Raw genomic sequence first — 26108 nt, 5'->3', positions numbered from 1 at the left:
ATTTAACTCCCGTACAGACAAGATCATAACTCGTGGAGCCTGCCAGGGCGGTTCTCGACAAAGCCTTAACAAAAAGGAAATACATTGCACACAGCAACAGCAAAAAATAAGCTTAAGAAGGTAAAGTGTAATTGGCTGGGCCCCAATTAGCCATGCTAGAGTACTGGGAAGAGAGGTTCGCGTAAGCAGCGAGCATCATCTCATTCCCTATTTCCTCAGGGTGATGACATACTGGAATAAGGCACGTACCTAACAATTCTTCAGCTGCTACAAAATCAAATAAACAAAAGTGGGTAACATTTGCTATTGAAGCCAATCTTTCCCATAGGTTATATGTCATTCGGGCCCGTAACGGAGGAGGCGCTCCCAAGTCAACCCCTCCAGGAAATAGCAGGCACAAAAGGCATACAATCAGTACAGAATTAGCAGTGATTTGGGCGAGAATCGCCACAAACAGAGTCTCAGGAGTCTCTGGCTGTTGGTTTGCTGCCAGTCTTCGTTGAGCCGCGGCGACCAATGCTTTCACTGCTCCGCATGTCACGGGCTGGCTTGGGACGCTACGTCTCCTCCATCTCCGTCCCGTCATTGTCGACCCGGGAGGCACCGCGTTCTCCTCCAAGGTCAGCTGAAACTCCGGTATGGGGTTTGACAGCCCCTGGTGCCACGCCATGCTGTTTCAGTGCCAGTCGCACATACCGGGCCGGAACCCACAACGGTCCTGCAGGGAGAGACACAGCAGCATATCCCCGACCCCAAGTGATTAAAGGCACTGGGCCCAACCATTGCGGATCGGGCAGCTGATTGTAATAGACACACGGTCTTTCCGGTACCTCGGACTTATGAAAATGCCAATCCGCGGGGGTCTGCTGATCTGCGTTCAGCGTTAAATTATTTAAAGTAAACAAAAGGATATGCATTTGTTGCTGAATCTCTCCTAAGGTTCGGAGACGCAGCTCCCCTTGTTTTAATTGTTTGTCAAGCAAGGTTTTTAGCGTGCGATTTGCACTTTCAACAATAGCTTGGCCTGTGGAATTATAAGGGATCCCGTGTTTGAGACGGACGTCCCATTGGGCACAAAAGGTGGAGAGGGATGTGGAGCAATAGGCTGGGGCATTATCCGTTTATATCTGGCTCGGGTGACCCATAACAGCAAAACAGGCTAGCAAATGGTGAATAACTTTGGGAGTGGCTTCCCCACGCTGTGGGGTCGCCCAGAGGAATCCCGAATAGGTATCAATGGAAACATGTAAAAACGAATAGGGGCAGAACTGTGGCACGTGAGTGACATCCATTTGCCACAGCTGATTCGCTGCGGCACCTCTGGGGTTAACGGCATAAGAAAAGGCAGGGGCAGCAGCGGCACGGTGGGGGCAGGAACGAACAATGGAACGGGCATGATCAGCAGGAATGTGAAACTGCCGGGCCAAGACAGAGGCAGACTGATGAAAAAAGGCATGGCTTTCAATGGGGTCAGAGAAAAGGGAATTTACCTGACCACGTAACGCGCGATCGGCGCGCGCATTGCCTTCAGTGAGTGGCCCAGGCAGAGGGGTGTGACTGCGAATATGAGCAACAAAATAAGGGAAATTACGAGTGGTGAGGAGATACTGTAAGGACAAAAACAGGCGAAGAAGGTCCGCATTGACCTGAGGGGTGATGAGGGCAAGGGGTAAATGATCAATTACCTGATGAACATAATGCGTGTCCACAATCAAATTAAAGGGACAATCAGCAAAAAGTTGAAAGGCCAAAATAACAGCAGCTAGTTCCGAGCGCTGCGCGGAACGCTGGGGCAGCGTAAAACGAGAATGCCAACGAGGGGGGTCACCGGATTGATAGGTGACAACACCGCGACGTGGAGAGCCATCAGTAAAAAGAGTGATAGCTGAAACAATCGGTCGAGAGCGGCTAAGACGATGTACGATTAGTGGCACCTTTTGTGTGATCACCAACCGAGGATCTTTTGGGGGATTATAAGAAATCTCTCTCACATAATCACAAAGAGCAACCTGCCAGGCCAAGGAGGTGTGATACAAGGAATCAAATTCACTACGTGACAAGGGGAACACAATGGCAACTAAATCAGTGCCCGTGAGTTGCACTGCACGGTGGCGGGCTTTACGAACAAGGTCAGACAGGGCGTCTAAATAAGGATAAATGTTCCGAGGAGGAGTGGAAGACAAATATATCCACTCTATGATAGAGACGGCTGTGTCTGTACGAGGTACAAACAGAGCAGCAGTAGGCGTATGAGGGGTAGCAAGGAGAACTAATCGCAGGGGACGAACCTCAGTAAGTCTATCCACAAACTGCTGACTCAACACTGCATTGATCTGTTGAATGCAGGCAATGTGCTCCTCAGTGATGGCAATAACTGCGCCAGGTGCCCGAGCTCCACGTAGAAGCTCGAACAACGGCTGCAGCATCGATGTGGGGAGACGGAAGTAGGGTCGAATCCAATTTAAATGACCCAAAATTTGCTGTAATTTAACGAGGGTTAGGGGTTGGGGTACCACTTCCGGGCGAACAGGGGGAGCATAGGTTTGTAAAACCTTATGCCCGAGGTATTGGTAGGGATAAGAGCGTTGGATTTTTTCTGGTGCCACTAACAGGCCATTTTGGCCGAGAATCTGGGACAAATATTCAAGCTGTTGTGCCGTGACCTGGGGACCGCTAAGCAAAATGTCATCCATATAATGGTAGACCTTTAATGTGGGGTATCTGGCACGAAAAGGGGCGAGGGCCCGATCCACAAAAAGTTGACACAAGGTTGGACTATTTTGCATTCCCTGGGGCAAGACCTTCCACTGATACCTTTGAGAGGGTCGTTGATTATTATATTCTGGCACCGTAAATGTGAATTTTTCGCAATCTTGTGGGCAAAGGGGGATTGTGAAGAAACAATCTTTTAAATCTAACACACAAAGCTGATCGGTTTGAGGAATTAAATTCCGGTTTGGCAACCCAAACTGCAAGGGGCCCATGGGTTGGATGCATTTATTTATTTCCCTTAAATCATGTAACAGCCTCCATACACCAGATTTTTTCTTAATAACAAACACCGGGGTGTTCCAGGGACTAGTAGAGCTCTCCAAGCGCTGTGCCTGCAAATGCTGCTGCACAAGCGAATGAAGCGCTTTCAGCTTTTCTAGGGGGAGGGGCCACTGGTCAATCCATACGGGCTCTAAGGATTGCCATACCAAGGGTAATGTGGAGGGCAAGGTGGGTGGGGGAGGGTTTTGGGCCATTATATATTAATATCGAGGGTGGTGTCCAGCTTTACAAGTAAGTCACGGCCCCAAATATTGAGGTGGACAGGGAGCACAAAAGGGCGGATCGTAGCAAGGGCATGGCCTCCTGGTTTAGAGACCGTGACCCAAGACAAACTTTGGCGCCCGGGTTTGCTACCCCCGATCCCTCACAACTCTTTAGAAGGAACTGTTGGCCAACCGACCGGCCACTCCGGATCACGAATCACCGTAACGTCAGCTCCAGTGTCCACCAGCCCTGTAAAAGGGAAATTATTTAAAAGAAGTGTTAACTGAGGTTTCGAGGGGCGGACCAACATTATTAGAGCAACAAATTGAGAGGACGTGTCGTGAGGCGGCGACTGAGACAGCGTCGATCCAAAGTCGCCTCTGCCCCGGGCTCGATCCTCTGCGGCTGGCACCTGATAGGGGACTAAAATCAATTGTGCAATTGACCGTCCACGCGGGAGGACTGCGGAAGATGGGTCCACACCTGAACCTTAATAACGCTGGTGTAATCGGCGTCAGTGACTCCTGGGATGACAAAAAAACCCTGTTTCCCAGCGTGTGAGCGAGGGAGAACCAGACCCACAAATCCAGCAGGGAGAGGTCCCGTCACCTGTGTAGGTATGGCGCAAACCTCCCCCGGCAACTGAAAATCAGCGTCCTCCTGCATAATCAAATCAAGCCCTGCACTTCCGGCAGTCGCCGCCCTCATGGAGTCTATGGATTGTAAGGCAGAGGAACAGTTGTCTGAGTGGGAAACACCCCCGTTTGGCCCTGGGTTCGGGGGGGACCCGTCGTGTGGTTTCCCGACCCGCTACGACACTGATTAGCCCAGTGATAGCCCTTCCGACACTTGGGGCACTTCTTTGAGGGGCGGGCGGGCGCCGTCGATGAGCTTTTGGTAGGCCTGCCCGAATCCGGGACCTTCCGGAAAGCATGCTGGGCGCAGGTGGAAATAATGGGGAAGACGGCCTGAGGGAGTTGAGACTGCAGCTGAACAGTAGCAAACGGGCCCTCCCCTGCCAACTGCTCATAAATGACACCTTGCTCTCTATATACCTGGGCTTGGCGTTCCGCCGTCTGCCGATACTCACTAAGCCAAATAACATACTGACTGGGCGTCAGCATCATGCGCAACAGCGCCTTCCAGTCTTCAGGGACCAGGGAGTACCCAGAACCTAGCCCTTCAATGAGACCACGCACATACGTGCTAGTCAGGCCGAACTCGCGAATCGCTTTCTTTACCTCCCGGATCACTGAGTAAGGCAAACTGACCCAGTCTGCAACCTGGTTGCCCTGGCCATCATCCTGCCAGGTCACCGGGCAAACTGAGACCAGATCAGCTAATTCCTCTGCTGTAAGATCTGGGCGAGTCTTCGCTGCGTGAACCATTTGTTGCACCAGCGAAAGCCCCTGAGCAGACGCAGACGACCCCCCGGGGGGCCCCGGAGCATGGGGCCCCACAGGGGGACGGTGATCACACACCGGCTCCGGTGGGGAAGGCAAGGGAGGCGGTGGTAATTGAGGAACTGGGGGCGAAGCAGAGGGAGGGATGGCTGCAGGAGTGGATGGGGGTGGCGGGATCGGCAGCCCCTCTGTTGGCGCAGGAGAGGGTCTTTCCGAGGCGACACGCTGTGTCGCATCGCCAGGAGGGGGGATGGCTGCAGGAGCGGACGGGCGTGGCGAGATCACCAGCCTCGCGAGGGAGGGCCTGTCCGGGGCGACACACTGTATCGAGTCGCGGCAGAGGTGCCAGGCATGTAAAGCCTGCACGGACGCCCGAGGCTCTTTGTGCAATGTCTGGCTCAACCGCTCCCAGTCCGCTAGCTTAAGGGCTCCGGCTTCAGGGTACCACGGGCATTGGGCACTCACCTCCTGTAGCAGGAGAGTGAGTTCTCGAGTGGGGCAGTCATGCTGAGCCTTACGCAGCAAATTCTGTAGCTCATTGCGGTGTTGCACTTGCAAAGCAGAGAGGGAGCTTCCCATACTTACCACGACGAAAAATACTCACCGGGATCCGCGAGGCGGATGAGTGACGCGTCTGAAACCCTTGCCGGGCGAGGTGAGTGCTGAGGGCCCCACGTTGGGCGCCAGTTGTTGCGGTTCAAATACAAGACAGGACAAAGCTTTAAGCAAGCAAGCAGGCTGGTCTGCCGACGGGCTGCTCTGCCTGTCAGCTTTTCCACCCTCTCCTTTATTTCTCTCTCTCCCCCCGCGCATTACATACTCCAACAGATAAAAGGAATACACTGGCTTTGTATAATATTCTTATTTACCAATTTCTATCTACCGCATTCCTTGCTCTCGGGCCTTGAGCCCAGTCCTGAGAGGCTTCCCACGGTTCATGTCATCTGGGCGAGATTCCAAGGTTCATGCCCTTGAGAGGAGCCGTGTGTGCACTGCTCCTACACAACACTCCGGGCGTGCCCTGAATGTTGCCAAGTGCATGAACCTTGCATGAATGCTTCACCAGAGGACAGCCCCAGCAGCATCCTACTGCTTCCTTGGCCCCAAGAGGGGAGAAGCAATGAAAGGGAGTTTGTGTCTCTGGGATGTGGTGGGAGGGGCAGAGCAGGTGAGTTTCCCAAGGCTGAAGCTATAAAAATGATGGTTAGTCAGTAAATTCCTACCTTGAATTCTTCAGCAGCAACCTCCTCTGCAGGAATCACAGAGTGATCTCTGTGCTCCTTGGATTTGTCACACACGACACAGATGAGGATTTTATCCTTTTTGAAGAACAGTTTCAGAGGCTCCTTGTGTTTCTCACACAATGTCTCTGCTTCTGGTTCCTTCACTGACTGCAACCTCAATTCTCTGACTGCTTCTGCAACATTCCTGAGCTTCTTGTTAAGTCTGAGGTTCCTCTGGGGAAAGGCCTCTCTGCACTGAGGGCAGGAGACCTCTGTATCCAAGCTCTCCCAGCACTGGGTGATGCAGGCTCTGCAGAAATTGTGACTGAACTTGGCTTAGTCATTGGGCATTTCCTTTCTGGGCACAGTCTCGTATTCTCTGGTTTTTGCGGACTGCAGAGTAGCTTTGAACTAAGTGTGATGAGTCCAAACTGAGACTAACTCCTCCCTTTGTTAACCCAGAAATCCATGGCGTAGATACCCCATTGCCCTGCGACTTCCCTTGTCCTTTACTCACTCACGTATACAAATTAGAGCTGGTCACAAAAAAAAATTCTAATGGAACAATTTTTCTGTTGGAAAATGTTATTTTGATTAAATCAAAACTTTGCATGGGAATGTGCCATTGTTGTAACAAAAATATACAAAAATGCTTGTTGTATATTGCATTATCAATTATAAAATGAAATAGTCAAAATCAGAATATAACATTACAATGTATCGAAAAGAAATATTTAAATTGATCCCAAATTATTAACCTTTATTTGGTTTTGCAGGAAGTTTCTCTTTTTTTCTTCTTTTTTCTTTTGGATTCAAAACAAAAAATAAAACTGGAATTTCCCCCAAAGGGAATTTCTGGTTCCTGCAAAGCTCTAATGAAAAGCACCAACTCCTTCTACGTCTTACCAGACATCATATCCAGCACACTAACCACATAGACAGCAACATCAAAAGGCCTGTGACGGAACTTTCTCCCCCATATCACTCACTCCTTTGCACTTCCTTCAGTGAGACAGCCAGTAACTACACAGCTCACTCTACCTTCCTTCAAGAACCTGTACCCACTCCTTCCCTTCCCTCCTGAAAGTTTCAACTTTTCAATGAAAAACTGAATACCGAACTATTTTGTCCAAACCCCAAAGTATTTCAGTTTGGAAATGTCACTGCATGGGAGTTGTAATTTACGTTCCTCCTGCATCCATCCACCATGGACTGGGCTCCCTGATAGCACTCTCCCACAATGCACCACGGTCTCTCCTTTGCGTGAGTCATTGAATGAGGGGAGTCCAATAACCATGATGCATCATGGGAGATGAAGTCCATCTGGGGAACCTAGCCCGTACAATAAAAAGGGGACATCAAGCAGCCCCATGACATCTCCCATGGGACATAGTAGTGGCATGCCCAAATCGATCTGTTTGGTTTCCTGGTGAACTAGTTCAGCTTTGGAGCTTTTATTTTTATTTTTTTTTGGATGAAAAATATCAAAACCATTAACGGATGGCAGCCGTTTTTTGTGAAAACTTTTTAAAATCAAAACCGCAGTTTTTCATCAAAACCAACAAAATTTTCAAGCAGCCTTAATCATAGGACCATCCCATGAGCTCTTCCGTAGATTAGCTAGTCCTGCCAAGCACTTTCATCTCCTTTCATAATTCACAAGGGGCCATCATGTTCTAATGCTGATCCACCGACGGTTTGTCACTCTTCTCTGGTCCATGTGGCAAACTGCAATTTGCAAAGCCTCCTGTCCTAAGATATTTGGACATAAGGTGACCAGATAGAAAGTGTGAAAAATCGGGATGGGGTGAGGGGTAATTGGCGCCTGTATAAGAAAAAGCCCTGAATATCTGGACTGTCCCTATGAAATCGGGACATCTGGTCACCCTATTTGGACACCCAAGTCAATTGGAATGTTCTGGCTTTCTCACTTCTTCCTTCACCTATATAAAATAAACATAAGCAAATCAGAAGCATAGCCACAGTCCTCACGCCAAATTATCCATTGTTTGGTCTGTGGTTAAATACTTAGGGTTGTATTTTCAAAACTGCAAACAGAGTTCAGTGCACAGGTCTTGCTCCCAGTCAATGGGACTTGTGCTCCTTACTCTGTTGGGTCTGCAAAACCATCGAAAGCCGGGGCACTTGGCACTGGCCCCTGTCGGGACACTGGGCTAGATGGACCTTTGGCTTGACCCCGTCTGGCCGTTCTTCTGTTAAAGCAAGGGAGCGATCAAGGCGGAGAAGCCCATCTCCTTGCTTCAGGAATTTTGCAGTTTTTTGGTCACAGTCCTCTCTAGTCCAGGATGACTCTGATCGTTCAGGCTCGGATTGTGTCGCTGAGACAACAGGGAGTCCGGCGAGCATGAAAAATACAGGCTTCTCTCGCTGCAGTTAGCCCAGTCTCTCTGATCCTGGAGGACTCCCATCTATCCAGCACCATGGCTCGTCACCTGTATAGCCCCTGGAAGCTCCTCTGCACCCTTCTCAGCAGCATCAGGGATGAGAGGGACGAAGGAGACCTGCAGCTGCAGGAGGAGCAGAGGGGCCCTGTGGGGCAGGGGTAGGGGCGGCTCTAGGGGGAGCTAGCAGGGTCCATAGCAATCCCAAAATTTGCCTTAGCCCCTCCCCCGTAGCCATCCCTCCCAACTGCTGGTAGCACTGCCTTCAGATCCGGGCACCTGGCTGAGAGCCACTGCTCTCTGGCTGCCCCTTTCTGAAGGCAGAGCAGAGAGAGCTGCGGCTGCGGGCCAGGCTCCCCACAGCAGAAACACTCACTTCTCCTGCCCCAGGTTCACGGGCTCTCACTTCCCCTTCTGCACACTCTTGCCCACAAACAGCAGCAGCTAGGGGAAGCGGACTGGCACGTGGCTGGGACAGTGTCCCACACAAGCTCCCCCTACACACACACCTGATCTGCCGAGAAGAGGCTTCAGACACCTGCCTAGACTGGAGGAAATGTCTCCTTCTTCCATTCAGTCCCTTTGCACTCAGGTGGGGCCTGACCCATTTGTAGCCCTGCTGCACTCCAGACACAGGTGCCGACGCAGAGGGTGCTCCAGACCCAGAGCACCCACAGGAAAACATAGCGGGTGCTCGGCACCCACCAGCCACAGCTGTTGGGCTGGCCCCTGCTGATCAGCTCTTTGAGCTGTCTGGCAGCTGGGGAAGGGGCTTGGGGGAGGGTGGAGAGCGGGGAGTGGTGGACGGGCAGGCAGGGACCTATGGGGAGGGGAAGGAGCCAGGGTGGGACCTTGGGGAAGCGGTGGAGGTGGCATCCCCAGGAAAAATAGGTCCGTGCCTGCGGCCCCAGAGATCTGCACAGTCAGCTCCCCTGCTGATGCTAGCCTGGGCCAAGCTCTACACCGGCTCCTCGGCAGCCGGCACTGCAGAGGCTGCAAGCCCCACGTTTACACGTCAGTCTCCCTTTCGCTGGGAAGCTGATGCACGGCTGGCTGGGCACTGGGGGATTCCGCCCGCTACGAGAGGTGGCCATGCCCAGGTGGGTCTCCGCTGAGCTGGGGAGCATGGGGCAGGAGCCTGTCTGCGCTGAGGCCTTTCACTCAGGAGTGGGAGCTGCAAGTCTTCAGGCTCAGGAGTGCCTGGCTTAAAGAGACAGTGTGCTGACACACACGCAGTCTCCCCCACACAGGGCCAGATTAACCTTTTGTGGGCCTGGTTCCAAACACATTTGTGGGCCCCCTTGGGCCGGGAGATTGACACAGGAGCTGTGTTTGACACAGCACACAGCTGTACCGGTTTTATTTACAATATTTACAAGTTTAAACGGAGGGGGCTCCCAGCAATGGCAGCCCTAGGGCAAAAAGTTACACACAGGTACATCCGATGCGTTATGAAAGAAAACATGCAAAAGAAACCACAGTGGGTAAAACCAGGGAACAAAAGCTTGAGCAGCCAAAACACCAGCCAGCTGTTGCTCCCACGAAGAGGGAGCAGTTACAAATATCTCATCCTTCACATTTCTCATAGGAACTACCAGGGCCTGATGAAACTGGGGCAGATTGAAAAGTGTGAAAATATTTTAAAAATAAAAACATCCACAACTTTATTCCATTTTATTTACAGCATCATTTTTCGTACTCGCCTGGCTTGGCCTTCTCTGCCAGAAGAGAGGCAGACAGACTAGGATCAGGACCACCAGCTGTGCCCCCAAAAGACTGGGCTCTGGGCCAATCCTCCAAATATCTGAGACCCACATCCTGCCCCAGAACAACCCCCCCAAACTGGACCAGCCCCACATCCCCCCCCCAGAATGACCATCCGTGACCTGGACAGCGCACCCAGCTCAGCCAGGAAGGAGAACTCTTGATATTTTCTTTGGGTTTTTATCTACGGCTTTGGCTACACTTGCATGTTACACCGCAATAAAGCCTCCCAGAGCGCTCTACCTTACTCCCGTCCACACTGGCCAGGCCCGTAGCGCGCTCTGACTCCCTGGCTGGAGCGCTCCTGGTACTCCACCTCCCCGAGAGGATTAACAGCTGTTGCGCATCGGCTGAGACGCTCCAGCTCCAGTGGAAACGGGGAGTAAGGTTATTAGGCACTGATTGACCTCCGGAAACTCCCCATAATCCTTTTAACTGACGCGTCCTCTCTTGTTCGGTTGTGAACTCCGGACGTGGCCGTGCCGTTTCAAAGCTCCGTTTCGGGGGCTGCTTATCAAACACACACACACGGCTCCCGTTGGCTTTGAATGAGTGAGAGGCAGGCGGGGGGCTCCGTTTGGAGCGCCGGCCGCTCCTGTTTGCTTGCAGAGCGAGGCGACGGCGAGGCGGGGTTGGGGTCCATTTCAGCGAGCGGCTGCTTCTCTCGTCTATGAGAAAAAAGGAAAGAACGGCCGTTTGCTTTCAGTGAGTGAGAGAGAGGTGGGGGAGGGAGGGAGGGAGGTTAGGACTTACAAGACAGCACGCTGACACACTCTCAGCCCCCCAAACCCACTCTCTCTCCCCCCACGCTCCCTGTCACACTCCACCCCACCCCCGTTGGAAAAGCACGTTGCAGCCACGGGAACGCTGGGATGGCTGCCCCAATGCGCCCCTCCCACTGCAGCGGCAAACGTGGCCAGGACAGTGGGCTGGCAGCTGCCAGTGTGGACAGGCTGCAGCGCTCCCCCTGCGCGGCTGTAGAAGGCAGGTTTAACTCACAGCACCATGAATCTGCAAGCGTGGCCACGGCCTGCCTGTCCTTCCCCTAATTGTCAGGGTCTCAAAATCTCCCGCTGTGGGAAGCGAAGATGCAGGCCCTGGACTCTACCTGCTGGCAGCCAACCGGACACACACAGACGGTCGCCTGCGGTCTGGTGCCACGCTGGAAGTGCCATTTCCAAGTGGTTGAGTTTTAAAGCTAGATTTGGCTGTTGGTTTCTGGCCCAAAGTTCTGAGGCCTGACAATTTCAGCAATGGCCAAATGTGGCTTGTTGTTGTAAGGGTCTGATTCTCACTTTGGGTGCCAAGGGGCCTGGCTGCAGCTCCCGGACAAGCCCTCCCCCAGGGTGTGTTTGCTGCTGCCCTTTGCCATGTCCAGGCTTCTTCTGCCTGGGTGTGTGGCCGGTGGTTTGTCTTTGGAAACTCCTGTGGGATGCGGCTTCCTTCGAGTTCCCAAAGGGTTTGTTGGACTCGGGCATGAGTCTCCTTTACCAAGCAAGAGATCCCGGCTTCAAATTTCGACCAAGGCTGCGTTTGCAGCTTACCTTGGAAGTTTTTTTCACCTGTGTTTTCTCCAACATCCTGCAGAGGGAAAGCTGCATTAGGGTCTGAATTTGGTTTGTTTGTCAAGGTGTAGGATTCTCACTTGGGGCGGGAGAGAGTGCGGAGAAGACCTTGGAAAGGTGAAGTCAGGGGCAGGACTTTTCAGGTGCCTGTTGTTGTGGGGGTTTGTTTGATTTGGGGTTTTGCTGAAATTGCGAGAAACGATGTCACTTTTCAGCCTGAAGGCTTGTTCTGTCCAGCAGCCCAAACGGCAAGCCTTGTTTCACCTGTTTAATGTTGGACAGTGACAGGGTGACGTTAACACCTTTGTCTCTCTTTGAGCCCCTTGATTCTCTTTAAATTACCACCAAAGTTCCCACCCCCTGTGTGAGTGGCATGGGGGACTGAGCGTCTTTTCTCCTTTCTCCCCTCTAGGATGTCAGAAGCACCATAGACAGGTGCCTGGCTCCTTCCCTTCACACCTCATTATTCTGGCCACAGGCTGAGACAAAACAACTGTCCCAGGGCACAGCTGCAAAGTGGGGAAGGTGACTCGTGGGGTCGGAATCTCCTTTGGTTTATTACAAACCTGGGGTTCCTGCATTTCCTCCAAAACTAAAGCGGTTTTCTTAATCGCTTCTCTGCTAAGGCTGCGTCTACACTCCCCCTTGTGTCGGTAGAACGTATGTGGCTCAGGGGTGTGAATAAGCCACCCCCCGAGTGACACAAGTTACACCGACCTAAGCGCCGGTGTGGACAGTGCTATGGTGCTGGGAGAGCTTCTCCTGCCAACATGGCTATGGCTGCTCGTTGAGGGTGGAGAGCTCCCTCCCGTCGGCTTCCAGCGGCTCCACTAGAGACTGCCGCTGTAAACTCCCCAGTGCAGCCACAGCCTTCGGGCAGGGACGATGCCCCGGGACTCCGGGGACACAGTCCGGGCCTGTCACCTCCAGGGCACTGGGGTTCTCTTCTGCCCAGGGCAGGAGTGAACAAACGTCTGTAGGACATGATGACCATTCAGAAACCGGTGAGGAATGAGCTGGTTTGAGGGGAGTTGATCTCGGTCCAGTTGCAGGTGGGCAGATGTCCACAGAACAAAGACCAGCAGGAACATTGGAATCTATTGGTCACTGAAGCATGGAGGCCGAGGAGTGAATTGCCCACGGGGACTGAACTCCCATCCTGTCCCCAGAGTTGGTCTCAGTCAATCAGGGCTGAAGCACATTGACGGGACACCTCAGGGAAGCTTTCCCAGCCATTGCTGGGGCTGTAGCTATTCTGTGGCTGGCTACACAGAGATTCATTCTCCAGGCCCCTCAATTCAGCATTTTTCAGTGGCAAGAAATTCACAGTAAAATACAAAAATAAAATAAATCATGATTATTGGGAAAAAACCTGTTTCTTTCTTGATGTGAAAAAGGAAAGTTCCAGCAGGTGGAGGACACGTCTCCTGACCTGGAAATCAGACCTGGTTATTGGAGCCAACAAACCAGTGCTCTGAAGGAGACTCTGAGGAAAATCAAAGGTACCGAGAAGGGAGCTAGGTGGGGAAACTGAGACACGCGTCTGGGACTTTTGGAAGTGACAGATTCTGACCAATTAGTTGCAATAGATGCGAACATAAAACTGAAACAAATTAGAGTGAACCAATAAACCATAATTCCTGACTCAGGGGAAGAGGCTGGGGCGGGCGGGGGGGGGAGAGCCGTGTTCCAAGGCAACAAAAATAGCAAACGGTTCATAATCTGTAGTCATTTGAATGTGATTCATTTTTCCACTGAGAAGTTTCTCTGAAGGAATGAGAAATCCAGGGTCCAAGTGAAGGGAGCCGTGTCCCATTCTCCCGTCTGACAGTCCAGTCATGGCTTAGTCCTGTTTATAAAGAGAGACAAGAGACAATAAAAACAGGTGAATCGAGCGAGACAGTCAGGACAGGGGAGGATAAAGCAGAGAGGGGCAGAGCTGGGCTCTAACTCCCTGCGTGGCCTTGGTCAGGTCAGTGAACCTCTCCCTGTCTCCCTTTACAGTGGGGATAGCAACAATTACAGGCCCCACGGGAGGGGGTTGGTTTGATGTTTAACCACATGGCTAAGCAACGAGAACCCCAAATCCCCCTCTGCTTTGGGAGCCAGGTTTCCTGTTTGAATTCTGTGTTTCAGAGGACTTCAGGCCTGGGCACTGTGATTATTTACCAGTTTCTCGGGCCTTAGGGGGCCACGTCACTCACAGCTGTGAGGGCCGAGCGGTTAAGGCGTTGGACTCGAAATCCAATCGGGTTTCCCTGCGCAGGTTCAAATCCCGCTCGCAGCGAGGCCTGTGTTTTAGCCACACTTGCTCACCAGGGCAATACATCTCCACCGACCCTGGGACGCTCTCCATACACTCCCCACCCCAAGGAAACCCTGTTCTGCTCCTTTCATGGGGATGCCTGGGATGGTGCCTCACGCTGTGTCCCTGCGGTCTCAGTTCCCGAGGCCTCTGCCCCTCACCCAGCACCCCCCGGCTCAGCCCCGCCCCTGGGTGCTGCTCCTCTCCAGCGCGTAGAGGGAGCTGAGCACGGGAAGCCCGTATAAGAGGCCAGGGGAGGCTGAGCCTCCCCCAAAAGGCCGCCCATGCGGGGGGGAAACGCTGGGGATGTGGGGCGGGTCTCCCCTCCGGAGGCCCGTGGGCCCGTGGTCATCTTTCGAGCGCTGGAAGCGAAGCTCCAGAGAAGTGGGGGCCCCGCCTGCACCCCGCTCCCCTCTGCCTCTTAGCCCGATGCCCTGCTCTTGCTCTGCCTCTTCCCATCCCCCCTCCGCCCCTTCCCACAAGACCTGCGCCCCACCCCCCTCGGCCTTTTCCCCCGCAGCCCTGTCTTCTCGTGCCTCTTCCTGTCCTGCTCCACCTCCTTCCCCAAGGACCCCACGGCCCCCCGCTCACCGAAGACAGAGAAAAGGGACGGGTGCCTGGCCCCATGGCCCCCCGGTAGCCCCCCTTAGGGGAAAGGGGCAGAAAGGAGCAAGCAGGGGGTGAGTGGAGTCTTGGGGGAAGAGGTGGAGAGGAGCGAGGGGCAGGTAGGGGGACCTCGGGGGCCAGAGGAGTGAACAGTGGGTGGGCGGGGCCTCGGGGGAAGAGGATGACCGGGGGCGGGGCCTCTGTGGCAGGGCCATGCTCTAGGCGCCGGTGGCCCCCCAACTTCTCGGGGTCATCTGAAACCCAGGATGAAGGTGACACAGGGCCTGGTTCCTGTTTGGGCTAAGATTCCATCACACCTCTCCCTTCCTGGCAGTGTGAAGGGGCTGGACAGGGCATAAAGCCCTCCAGACACGGCCGGAGACAGGGAAAGGGCCGTCAATGCGGAAGAGAATCGGGCCCAGAGTTAGACAAGGGGTGCAGAGAATATTCTGGATTCTGGTCATTGCACTTCGCCCTTGCTCGAAATGCTTCCTGTATTTTCTCCATTTCACTCCCTGACTCTCGATCTCTGCCCCTTTCCCTGTTTCGTCCTCAGAATTAGCACGTTCAGCCAGTTAATCGCAGCAATCCCGCCATAACACAGCAGCCTGAAATCTCAGCTCTCCCCCGCCCCTCGCACGAGACCTGCTGCCAGCTGAACTGGAGAAAGAATGGGGAACGACTCTGGTGGAGGGTGTGAAACAGACCCCCGGAAAAGGTGAGTTTTCACAGGGATTTCCTCAAATTAGGAGAAACTTGGGGTCCCAGTTAGTGCCCAGAAAACCCTTCAGGGATCAAACAAACCAGAGGCCCAGCCCTCCCCGATCTGGGCTCCAAGTGGGAGTGAGCGGGGGGCTGCTGTGACATGCACAGACTGCTGGGCACGCACGGACTGTGGCTGGGGAGGGGGCTGCCAGACCTGCCTCGGGTGACCAGACAGCAAGTGTGAAAAATCGGGACAGGGATGGGAGGTAATCGGAGCCTATATAAGAAAAAGACCCCAAAATCGGGACTGTCCCTCTAAAATCGGGACATCTGGCCACCCTAGACCTCCCCCACAGACTGCCACTGAGGGAGGAGGGGGCAGTTGCACAGACCTGCAGTGACCACACGGATTGTGAGGTTTGCTCCCCTCCTGTCTCCAGTGGAGCTGAGGTTTCTCCCTGAGCCTGCTGAGCCCTGTGGCCCTTCCCAGCCATGCCCATGGGAGCAGAAAACACCGAGAGACCAGGCCGGGGAGGTCATATGGTTTATTGGACCCGCTTCTGCTGGGGAGAGAGACCAGGGACTGAGGACGAGCTCTGTGGAGCTCGAAGGCTGGTCTCTCCCCAGCAGAAGTTGGAGAATGAAAGAGATCCCCTCCCCGCCTTGTCTCTCTAATCTCCTGGCACCGACCTTGCAAACAGAGAACTCTGAGGCAGTTCGTGCTTCCGACCGAGCACCAGGAGCCCGTATGTGACACGGACGTTGCATTCATTCAAACAGTGCCTAGCGCAGCTGGGGGACGGGCTTCAAGCTGCTGCCAGCCACAGCCCCTTCTGTGCCCCAAACCGGGGGCGATTGCGCCTACCGGCCAGACCCCTCTGTTCCAGAACGGAGGTGCCCTTTGGTCTCAGCCCGGCGCTCTCACACAACCACAGCAGCTCCAGTCACCAGGTCCCCTCTTGGCGCAGTGGGAGCGGGCAGCAGGACAGAGCAGGCAGGCCACCGAGGGGGAACTGTACTCCGGGAAGCCGTGACTCTGTCAAGGATTTAGGTGTCATACCGGGCGAGCCGCTCAACATCCGCTCCCGGTGCGATGCTGTGGGGAACAGGGCCAAAGCCATCGGTGATGACAGGGGGATTTTCTTGGTTTTTCAATGGTTTGCATGCCGCGTGTGGGACTCAGTTTCCCTGGGTGCTGTTTGTTTAACGAGGTGGCACTGGTGGGAGAGGTCGTTTGTTGTTACAGAGGACCAGCGGTGATCTCGCCTGACAGTTGGGCCCTCAGGCAAAGGCCTGGAGAATGGATACCCCAGCGACTGGTGAGCGGGAGGCCCAGCTTGGAAGTCACAGCCAGGTCAGGCCAGTAGTAGGACAATGGGCTGAGGAGAGAAGACCCGGTGACTGCTTCCAGCCTGGGGGAAAGAAAAGAGGGAGGAGAGGAGAGGCTGAGATAGAGGAGACCCAGGCAGCCTGTTTACCTGGGACAGAAGACAAAGGACACAGGCTTGTGGGAAGGTGATATCGGACGCTTAGCTGGAAAGAGGGGGCTTCTGGACTGGGGAGAGAAAGCAGCCAGAGCCCACACGGGTGCAGGAGAGACCTAGATGGACTGTGCTGAGGGAGGTTAGGCCTGAGGCCCTGAGAGTTTGCTGTGCTGTGTTCAGATGCTCAATAAACCCCTCTCTTTTACGCTGGCTGAGAGTCACGGCAGTACAGGGATCGGGGTTGCGTTCTTCCCTCTGGGAGTAGAGGCCCCAGGGGTCCAGAGTGAGGGGACTCCCTGAGGGGGCCCACGGCAGAGAGGCATGCTCAAGGGTCAGAGAAGAGGGGTTCCAGGAGGCGGAAGGGCCTACGGCTTAACCCTCGAGAGAGTGGATCTCCGAGAAGGGCTGTCACACTGAAGGGGGTTCCTCCCAAGGACTGTACGAGGCTGAGAGAGAGCACAAGTCCTGTGAGTCTGTGACGCCATCCATGGATAGATGAACAGAGGATGGAAAGGGAGGTGATTCAGCAGTGGGGAGACTGACACTGGAATACTGCATCCCGTTCTGGTGTCCACATTTCAAAAATAACGTTTAAAAAAACTGGAGAGGGTGCAGAAAAGAGCCATATTTGAGGGATGGAGAAGACTTATAAGGAGGGATTGAAAAACTCAGTCTGTTTAGGTTTTAGAAAGATGGAGAGGTGAGCTGATGGCAGCCTGCAAGTGCCTTCGCTGAGAGAAAACAGCAAGTATTTAAAGGGCTCTTTAGTCTTGCAAAGAAAGGCAGAACAAGAACCAATGGCTGGAAGCAGAAATCAGAAAAATTCTCCTTAGAGCAAGGCAGAGATTTGTAAGAGGGAGGGCGACTCATCACTGGAACAAACTGCCAAGAGAAGTGATGGATTCTCCATCTCTTGATGTCTTCCAGTGAAGACTAGATGCCTTTCGGGAAGGTGCTTTCATCAAAAAGCAGCTCTTGTGATACACGGGAGGGCTGGGAGATGCAGGGCGTCATATGAGATGCTCCAATGGTCCCTTCTGGCCTTAAGTCGACTAATTTATGAAAAACTGGTGTTTTATTGTATAGCCGGCTCCACCCCCAGACTCACCAGTCATTGAGTGCGGAGATCCGGGGGCAACAACTCCAAGCTCCACAGAGGCTGGGCAGGGGCAGGACATCAGCTGGGAGGGGAGGGATGGGGGGGCAGTGACATCACAAAGGCCTTTTGCAGGACCTCAGCCCATTGGGCAAAGGTGGTGGGGAGGGGGTGACCTCACAGACAGACCCCGACATCAGCGGGGCAGGGCCGAGGTGCAGGGCCAGGGCAGTCGCTGAGACCCCCCCGGCTTTGCAGCCGCACGTCTCCTTCGCCAGGTCTCCCCTCGAGGACGGGGAGAGAATTAGGATTCAGGTCGTGGCATGAGGAGGAGCCTGTGTGGAGTTTTCTCCTTTCCTACCCCTGGTTGTGCCCTTAAACGAACTTCCCTTGGACAAGGTCGGAGGCTCCGAGAGGTTTGGAACCTGTTGGGTTTGATGCACCTGCTGCAGGCAGAATTCTCAGCACAGAAAACACTGGCTTAAGGGGGCAGAATTTGATTTCCTACCGAGCACTTTGATGCTTGGAAACATTGGGGACCTTGGGGTTTATCCTTTTTTGGTTTCCCTTTTCCTCTTTCCTCCCTCCTTTCTCCTCTTCTCTTGCTTCTTTTTTCCCTGTTTCCCTCCCTCTACCAAGGAGGGGTGTGTGTGTGGAGGGTGGGCAAGGGCGGGTTGCTCTCATCGCGGGAGGTCCTCACAAAGAGGTGGCTCTGGATCTGAGAGCGATCCCCTCTGATGGTGACCTGGGCCGTCCTGTGGGACCTCTGGTGAGACCTCTCAGCCGCCGGCCCCTCAGCGTCTCGGTGCTGGTTGGCCAAGCGGGGGGGCTATCGACAGTGAGGAGACTCAGGTCCTTTTGGTCTCTTTTCAAATCAGGCAAATAAGTCACCATCAATGCAATGTATGGGATTCTTCTTGCTGCTTCAGGGGCGGAAGGAGGCAGGGTCTTGGGGGAAGAGGTGGAGTGCGGCGGGGTCTGGGGCGGAGGGGGGGTTGCCCCGGGCCCGCACCCCCCTCGGGACGGCCTTGGCAGCAGTATTGGTCCCACCCCGCGGCAGGGCCGGGCTGGAGCCAGGTACGGCTGGGGCAGGGGAGGGCAGGGCAGGAGGTGGGGGAAAGCTGGGCCGGCGGGAGCCAGGGGAGGTACCTCTCTCCAAGCCAGACCTCGTAACCTGAGATCCAGAGAGGGCTGGGGCTCAGGGCACACCCCTCCCATCGGCCTTTCCCGTTGGTTAGCGTCGGTGTGGAGATGCCTCGCACGCTGGGTTTTGTGGGTCCTACTTTCAGGCACCTCCTTCTTCCTGTAAGCGGGGGAACAGTCCCGCTCTTGTGGGGAACTTTCCTGGCTTCTGCACGACCCCGGTGAAGTGGACTAGCGAAAGGATCTGAGTCCTCGCTCCCACTGCCTTTACCCAGTGGGCTCCCTGCCCTCGAGGACTCCCCTTCCACTCTCCTGTCTGGCAGAGTCCTCGTAACCCCAACCAGGCTGGGCCCAGGATTCCTGGGGGGCTCGACCCCCAACCTTGCTGTGGCCACCTAAGACAGGGGCTAGGGTGTCCCCACTCCGGGGTACTCTCTGCACTGGGCACTTCTCTGACCCACTGACCATTACATACAATTTAAAGAAAATGCAAGTTATTTAATCAACAATTAATTTTAAAAAGAATAAGGAATAATGGGAAACGTGAAAGGAAACGCATCACCCCGCTCTGTGGCAGGGAACATCACAAACAGGGTCTCTGGAACGTCAGGGCAGTTCACAGTCTGTTCCTTGTGAGTCCCAGGCCTCTTCTCCGGCCCTGGGCGTGCTGCAGGGATGCTGCGGGTCGGACCCTTGCTCTGGTGGTGGCCACACGCTCTCATGCTCGAAGTGGCAGGACCCTTCTGCCCAGTGTCGCCCCCGCCCTGTCGGGTTACGATCCAAGCCTGGCCTGCAGAGCCTCTGGGCTGAGACGTCTCCCTGTGCGGGGCCCGCTGCCCAGGGTCCCCCTCGCTCTCCCCAGCTGCTCACCGCACCCAGCTCCGGACTGCTCCCGCCCCAGCCCCACCACTCGGTCTCTGCACGGTTCCTGCTCTGCCCCCAGATCCCTGGGCTGCTTCTCTGGCCCCTCTGGCTCTGGTTGCTCTCAGCACAGGTCTGCTCTCTCTGGTCTGCTTTACTGGTCCCCCTGGATCGGCACAGCTCTTCCCCCCAGCTCAGCTCGGGCCCCTGCTTTCTCTGCTCACACGGAGGACGGGACCCCCCCTGGCCTCCTGACTCCCTCATTAGCCTTCTCGCCCTGTCATTCAGGCTGACCTGGCGTGTTGGCCTCTCCCCATTGTTCCTTGGGACTATCAGTCTCAGGGTCCTGGTTTCCCATCGACCCTTCCCCCTTTTAGGACTGGGAGCTAGCCAACCAAAACACCCCCACTGACTGTTAGTAAGGGGGCAACAGTCCCCTTACATTTAGGCCATAGCTGGGGGGGGTTGAGGATCGGCAGCATCTCAGTGTCAGATTTAGGTAGCTAAAGTGAAAGTAGCAGCCAAGCCCACCTCAATATTTTTGTGGAGCTAGCCCCTGGTGCCTAACCTATTTTGAAAAACCCACTAGGCCCCCATCTGTGTTGTCAGGTGCCCGATCCCAGACCTACATTATTTTAAACAGATGCTTTTGAAAAACGTACCAAAAGTCTAACGGGCTCTAAAAATCAGCTGAATACATTCCGGGCCTACAAGCACTAAAATACCTTCCTCAAACCAGTGTATGGGGCTTTGAACGGTATCACGACATGGCAGGGGCTGACAGTCAGTGCTAACTGTGTGAAGACCCATTTTTCATGATTCTTGCTAAAGCCAGTCAGCAAATGTCGTCGAGGAGTAAGTGCTGTAATTATGGGGAAGAAAAATCTGCATTTTTCACACGTAACAGAAGTGGAATAACTGCATTCAAAAATAAAACGATGAAAAACTTGAAAGGCCACAAGCCCTCTCAGTCCTACTACTTGTTCAGCCAGTCGCTCAGACAAACAGGTTTGTTGACATTTGCAGGAGCTCATGTTGCCCACTTCTCGTTTACAGTGTCACCTAAAAGGGAGACCAGGCATTCACAGGGCACTGTTGTAGCTGGCATCACAGCATATTGACAGCCCAGATGTGCTGAAGAATCATACGTCCCTTCGCGTTTCAACCACCATTCCAGAGGTCATGCGTCCGTGTTGATGACAGATTGAGATGTCACCAGCGGAAGGTTGATTTTCTTGTTCGGTGGTTTGGATCTTGTCGTTTCCACATTGGCGTGTTGCTCTTTTCAGACTTCTGAAAGCATGCGCCACACCTCATCCCGCTCAAATTTTGGAGTCCAGTTTCAGACTCTTAACTCTTGGGTCAAATCCTGTGGCTATCTTTAGAAATCTCACATTGGTCCTTCTTGGCCTTTTGTCAGATCTGCAGTGAAAGTGTTCTTAAAACGAACACCACGTGTTGGGTCATCATCCGAGATGGCTAGGAGATGAAATCTGTGGCAGAGTGCACGTAAAACAGAGCAGGAGACAGACAATTCTCCCCCAAGGAGCTGAGTCACCGATTTAAGTCACACATTACTTTTTTTTAACGAGTATCATCAGCATGGAAGCATGTCCTCTGGAATGGTGGCAAAAGCATGCAGGGGCATATGAATGTTTAGCATCCCTGGCACATAACTACCATGCAATGCTGGCTACAAAAGTGCCATGCGAACGCCTCTTCTCAGTGTCCGGTGGCCTTGTAGGCTCTAAACGTTTACATTGTTTTCCTTTTGAGTGCAGTTCTGGAACAAAACAAAAAATCTACATTTGTAAGTTGCACTTTCACGGTCAAGAGCTTGCACTGCAGCACTTTTATGAGGGGAACTGAAAAAGGCTCTTTCTTTTATTACTTTGACAGTGTAAATATTTGTAAAGAATCATCCTAGAAAGGGAGCCCTGTATTCTGTGTTGTAATGGACATCAATATATTTGAAAAAAGTAGAAAAACACCCCAAAATCTTTAATAAATTTCAATTGGTATTCAATGTTTAACAGTGTGATCAATCATAACTAAAAAAATCACAATTAAAAAATTAACCATGATAAATTGCAGTTTTAATTTTTTTAATTGTGATTAATTTTTTTGAGTTAATTGCATGAGTTAATTGCGGTTCTCCCTGCCCCAGCCCAGAGCCTGCACCCAGCACCAAAACTCCATCCCACAGCCTGCACCCCCACCCCCTTCCCACACCCCCCCTCCTGCACCCGAACTCCCTCCTACACCCCCACCCCTTACCCCAGCCCAGAGCCTACAACCAAACTCCGTTCCAGAGCCTGCATCCCCTCCCTCCGCAGCCCCTCCCATCCCCAAACTCCCTCCCAGAGCCTGCACCCCTCCACCCATCCTGCACCCCCACCCTGTGCCCCAGCCCGGAGCCTGCACCCAGTACCCAAACTCCATCCCAGAGCTTGCACCCCAGACTCCATCCTAGAGTGGTGAAGAGGACAGATTATTAACTCATCACAGTGGGTTTCAGCCCCATAGGATCACCTGTCAGGATTTTTCCTTCCTTTAAAGAGGGCAGAACCTAAACCCCATTCAGAAGATGCGGGGAATCTTACAGTAAATTCTTCCCACATAGTCCCCTCTGTAAACTCATCAAGCAGAGCTTGCCTTTGACTGCATTTGACCAATCAGGGGACGTTGCGGGGCAGGGTGACCCATGCAGAAGGGGGTTGTATCTCCCCTCTGAGAACTCCTCCCTCTGTCCTCTACCAATTGAAGTGGGCGTCAGCTCTGTAGGACCACCCCGAGAGGGGATTTGACCAAATACGGGAAGTGCCGCAGTGGAGTGAGCTGCCCACAACAGGATTCCGTGGTCCCTAAAAAGTCCCCACGCCGCCCTCTCCCAATTGGAGAGGGTTTCACTCCCACCTTAGGCCATCTCAGAAGGGAAACGTGTACCAATCCAGAACAGGTTTAGCCCGAAGGCCTAGGCCACGATTTCTGCAAAAGACAACCTTGGAACGAGACGGGCTCTTCCACGCAGTGTTGAGTTGCGACTTCCAGGAGGATGCTGCCAGCCACACAAACATGGAGCTCCAGAGATCGGCGGCTTCTGGCCTAGACCTTCGGGCACTGCCTATTCTGATCGGTACGTTTCCCTTCTGGGATGGCCTAAGGGGTGTGTGAAACCCTGACCGATTAGTAGAGGACGGTGGGGGGATTTCATGGAGCGGTGATGGGCCCCTCTTGCGGGCAGGTCACCCCACCACAGCACTTACCCTATTTGGTGAAATCCCCTCTCTGGCTGGTCCTAAGGGGATGAGGCTCAACCCAACTGGGAGGAGTTCTCGGAGGGGTCACGTGACCCACTTCCGGATGGGTCACTCTGCCCCAGGACTTTCCCCCATTGCTCAAATCCATTCCTGAGGCAGATGGATGGAGATAAAACACCCCCAGATTAGTAGAGGAGTGGCAGGAGCTCTTAGAGGGGTCACATGCCACTCCTTGCTTCTACTCATATTTGCATCCTGACCCCGAAAATCTTATATCATAGTGTGGGTCTTATGGTGACAGATGAGAGATGCCTTAGGGGTGACGGGGTGAGGTCCCATGGGTGAAACTAAATAACTGTCCTTAGCCTCAGGGTGGTTTGGCCTTATGGCCAGAGCAAAAATGGCTGCCCTCCCACTCAGGGGTGTGTAGCCCAACGCCCAGGGTCCGTGCGGCCGCCCGCTCCATCCAGGGCTGTGTGGCCCAACGACCAGAGTCCGTGCGGCCGCCCTCTCCATCGGGGCTGTGTGCCCCAAAGACCAGAGTCCGTGCGGCCGCCCTCTCCGTCCGGGGCTGTGTGGCCCAACGGCCAGAGTCCGTGCGGCCGCCCTCTCCGTCGGGGCTGTGTGGCCCAATGACCAGAGTCCGTGTGGACGCCCTCTCCGTCCAGGGCTGTGTGGCACAACGACCAGAGTCCGTGCGGCCGCCCTCTCCGTCCAGGGCTGTGTGGCCCAACGGCCAGAGTCCGTGCGGCCGCCCTCTCCATCGGGGCTGTGTGGCCCAACGACCATAGTCCGTGTGGACGCCCTCTCCGTCCAGGGCTGTGTGGCCCAACGGCCAGAGTCCGTGCGGCCGCCCTCTCCGTCGGGGCTGTGTGCCCCAAAGACCAGAGTCCGTGCGGCCGCCCTCTCCGTCCGGGGCTGTGTGGCCCAACGGCCAGAGTCCGTGCGGCCGCCCTCTCCGTCGGGGCTGTGTGGCCCAATGACCAGAGTCCGTGCGGCCGCCCTCTCCATCCAGGGCTGTGTGGCCCAACGGCCAGAGTCCGTGCGGCCGCCCTCTCCGTCGGGGCTGTGTGCCCCAAAGACCAGAGTCCGTGCGGCCGCCCTCTCCGTCCGGGGCTGTGTGGCCCAACGGCCAGAGTCCGTGCGGCCGCCCTCTCCGTCGGGGCTGTGTGGCCCAATGACCAGAGTCCGTGCGGACGCCCTCTCCGTCCAGGGCTGTGTGGCCCAACGACCAGAGTCCGTGCGGCCGCCCTCTCCATCGGGGCTGTGTGGCCCAACGACCAGAGTCCGTGCGGCCGCCCTCTCCATCCAGGGCTGTGTGGCCCAACGGCCAGAGTCCGTGCGGCCGCCCTCTCCGTCGGGGCTGCGTGGCCCAACGACCAGAGTCCGTGCGGCCGCCCTCTCCATCCAGGGCTGTGTGGCCCAACGGCCAGAGTCCGTGCGGCCGCCCTCTCCGTCGGGGCTGCGTGGCCCAACGACCAGAGTCCGTGCGGCCGCCCTCTCCATCCAGGGCTGTGGGGCCCAACGGCCAGAGTCCGTGCGGCCGCCCTCTCCGTCGGGGCTGCGTGGCCCAACGACCAGAGTCCGTGCGGCTGCCCTCTCCGTCGGGGCTGTGTGGCCCAGCGACCAGAGTCCGTGCGGCCGCCCTCTCCGTCAGGGCTGTGTGGCCCAACGACCAGAGTCCGTGCGGCCGCCCTCTCCATCCAGGGCTGCGTGGCCCAACGGCCAGAGTCCGTGCGGCCGCCCTCTCCGTCGGGGCTGCGTGGCCCAACGACCAGAGTCCGTGCGGCCGCCCTCTCCGTCGGGGCTGCGTGGCCCAACGACCAGAGTCCGTGCGGCCGCCCTCTCCGTCGGGGCTGCGTGGCCCAACGGCCAGAGTCCGTGCGGCTGCCCTCTCCGTCGGGGCTGCGTGGCCCAACGACCAGAGTCCGTGCGGCTGCCCTCTCCATCCAGGGCTGTGTGGCCCAACGACCAGAGTCCGTGTGGCCGCCCTCTCCGTCCGGGGCTGTGTGGCCCAACGACCAGAGTCCGTGCGGCCGCCCTCTCCGTCGGGGCTGCGTGGCCCAACGACCAGAGTCCGTGCGGCCGCCCTCTCCATCCAGGGCTGTGTGGCCCAACGGCCAGAGTCCGTGTGGCTGCCCTCTCCGTCGGGGCTGTGTGGCCCAACGACCAGAGTCCGTGTGGCCGCCCTCTCCGTCGGGGCTGTGTGGCCCAACGACCAGAGTCTGTACGGCTGCCCTTCAGAGCAGGGCTGTTTGGCTCAGTTCAGAGACAAGATGGTTGCCCCTCCTCTTGGGGCCGTGCAGTCTAGTGGCGCAATGGGGACGTGGGCAGCCACCCGAGGATGGATGGCAGCCAGGGCAGGGGGACCCAGACTCTCCTTACTCCCCCTTGCCCTAGCCCAGGGCCTTGTCCGTGGCCAATGTGTTTGCCGTTGAGTCAGTGGGGATCCAACCAGAACATGCTGACGTCACTCAGCATGACAATGGCTCGTTCACCCAGGTTACTTCAGAGGAGAAGTCTCTAGGCCACGGGCTGGGGGTCTCTGGGCTCCCGGCGTGGGAAACTCCCAGACACTCCGATCTCCCTTGCACGTCTGCAGGCCCCCGGGGGTGCGGCTGGGTCTCGGCGCCTCGGGGCTCTGCAGTCAGGGGCTTCAGCTGCTTCTGGACTGGAGCCTACAATGTGCATCCTCCATTTTCGGCGCTCTGCCTAGCGTGAGCTGAGCTGCTCCCTTTCACACTGGTGCTCCAGTTGTAGCGTGTCCGGCAGGGCTGGGGAGGGGCTTGGCTTCCTCCGCCTAGACTGTGGGGTTATGTGGGGCTGGTTCACCCCGGCACACGCTGCTCGGCCTCTTCTGTCTCCTCCTTCCCATGCAACAGCTGCTTTGCCATCTCACAAGAGATGGGATCAGTGGTGGGCTCAGTTGGCTCCTGTTGGCCTCCAGATGTCTGGAAGAGGGAGAAAGGGCAGGAGCACAAATTAGAAAAACAAAGCCTTCAAGCAGGGTAGTTTTCCACAGCACAAAACCAC

At 55.2% G+C, this 26108-nt stretch overlaps 1 non-coding gene and 1 pseudogene across 1 annotated transcript; one reads left to right on the top strand and one right to left on the bottom strand.

The window, feature by feature from the left end:
- The window catches only part of LOC141996210 (butyrophilin subfamily 1 member A1-like), a 660168-nt pseudogene that overhangs the window by 428213 nt on the left and 205847 nt on the right, over positions 1-26108 (bottom strand).
- Positions 13821-13902, top strand: TRNAS-CGA (transfer RNA serine (anticodon CGA)). Its single transcript has one exon. It is a non-coding gene; the product is annotated as a tRNA-Ser (tRNA).

This window comes from Natator depressus, chromosome 11, assembly GCF_965152275.1.
Source record: "Natator depressus isolate rNatDep1 chromosome 11, rNatDep2.hap1, whole genome shotgun sequence".
Taxonomy (NCBI): domain Eukaryota; kingdom Metazoa; phylum Chordata; order Testudines; family Cheloniidae; genus Natator; species Natator depressus.
Note: the sequence above shows the minus strand (reverse complement) of the source record. Positions and strands in the feature narration are given on the sequence as shown.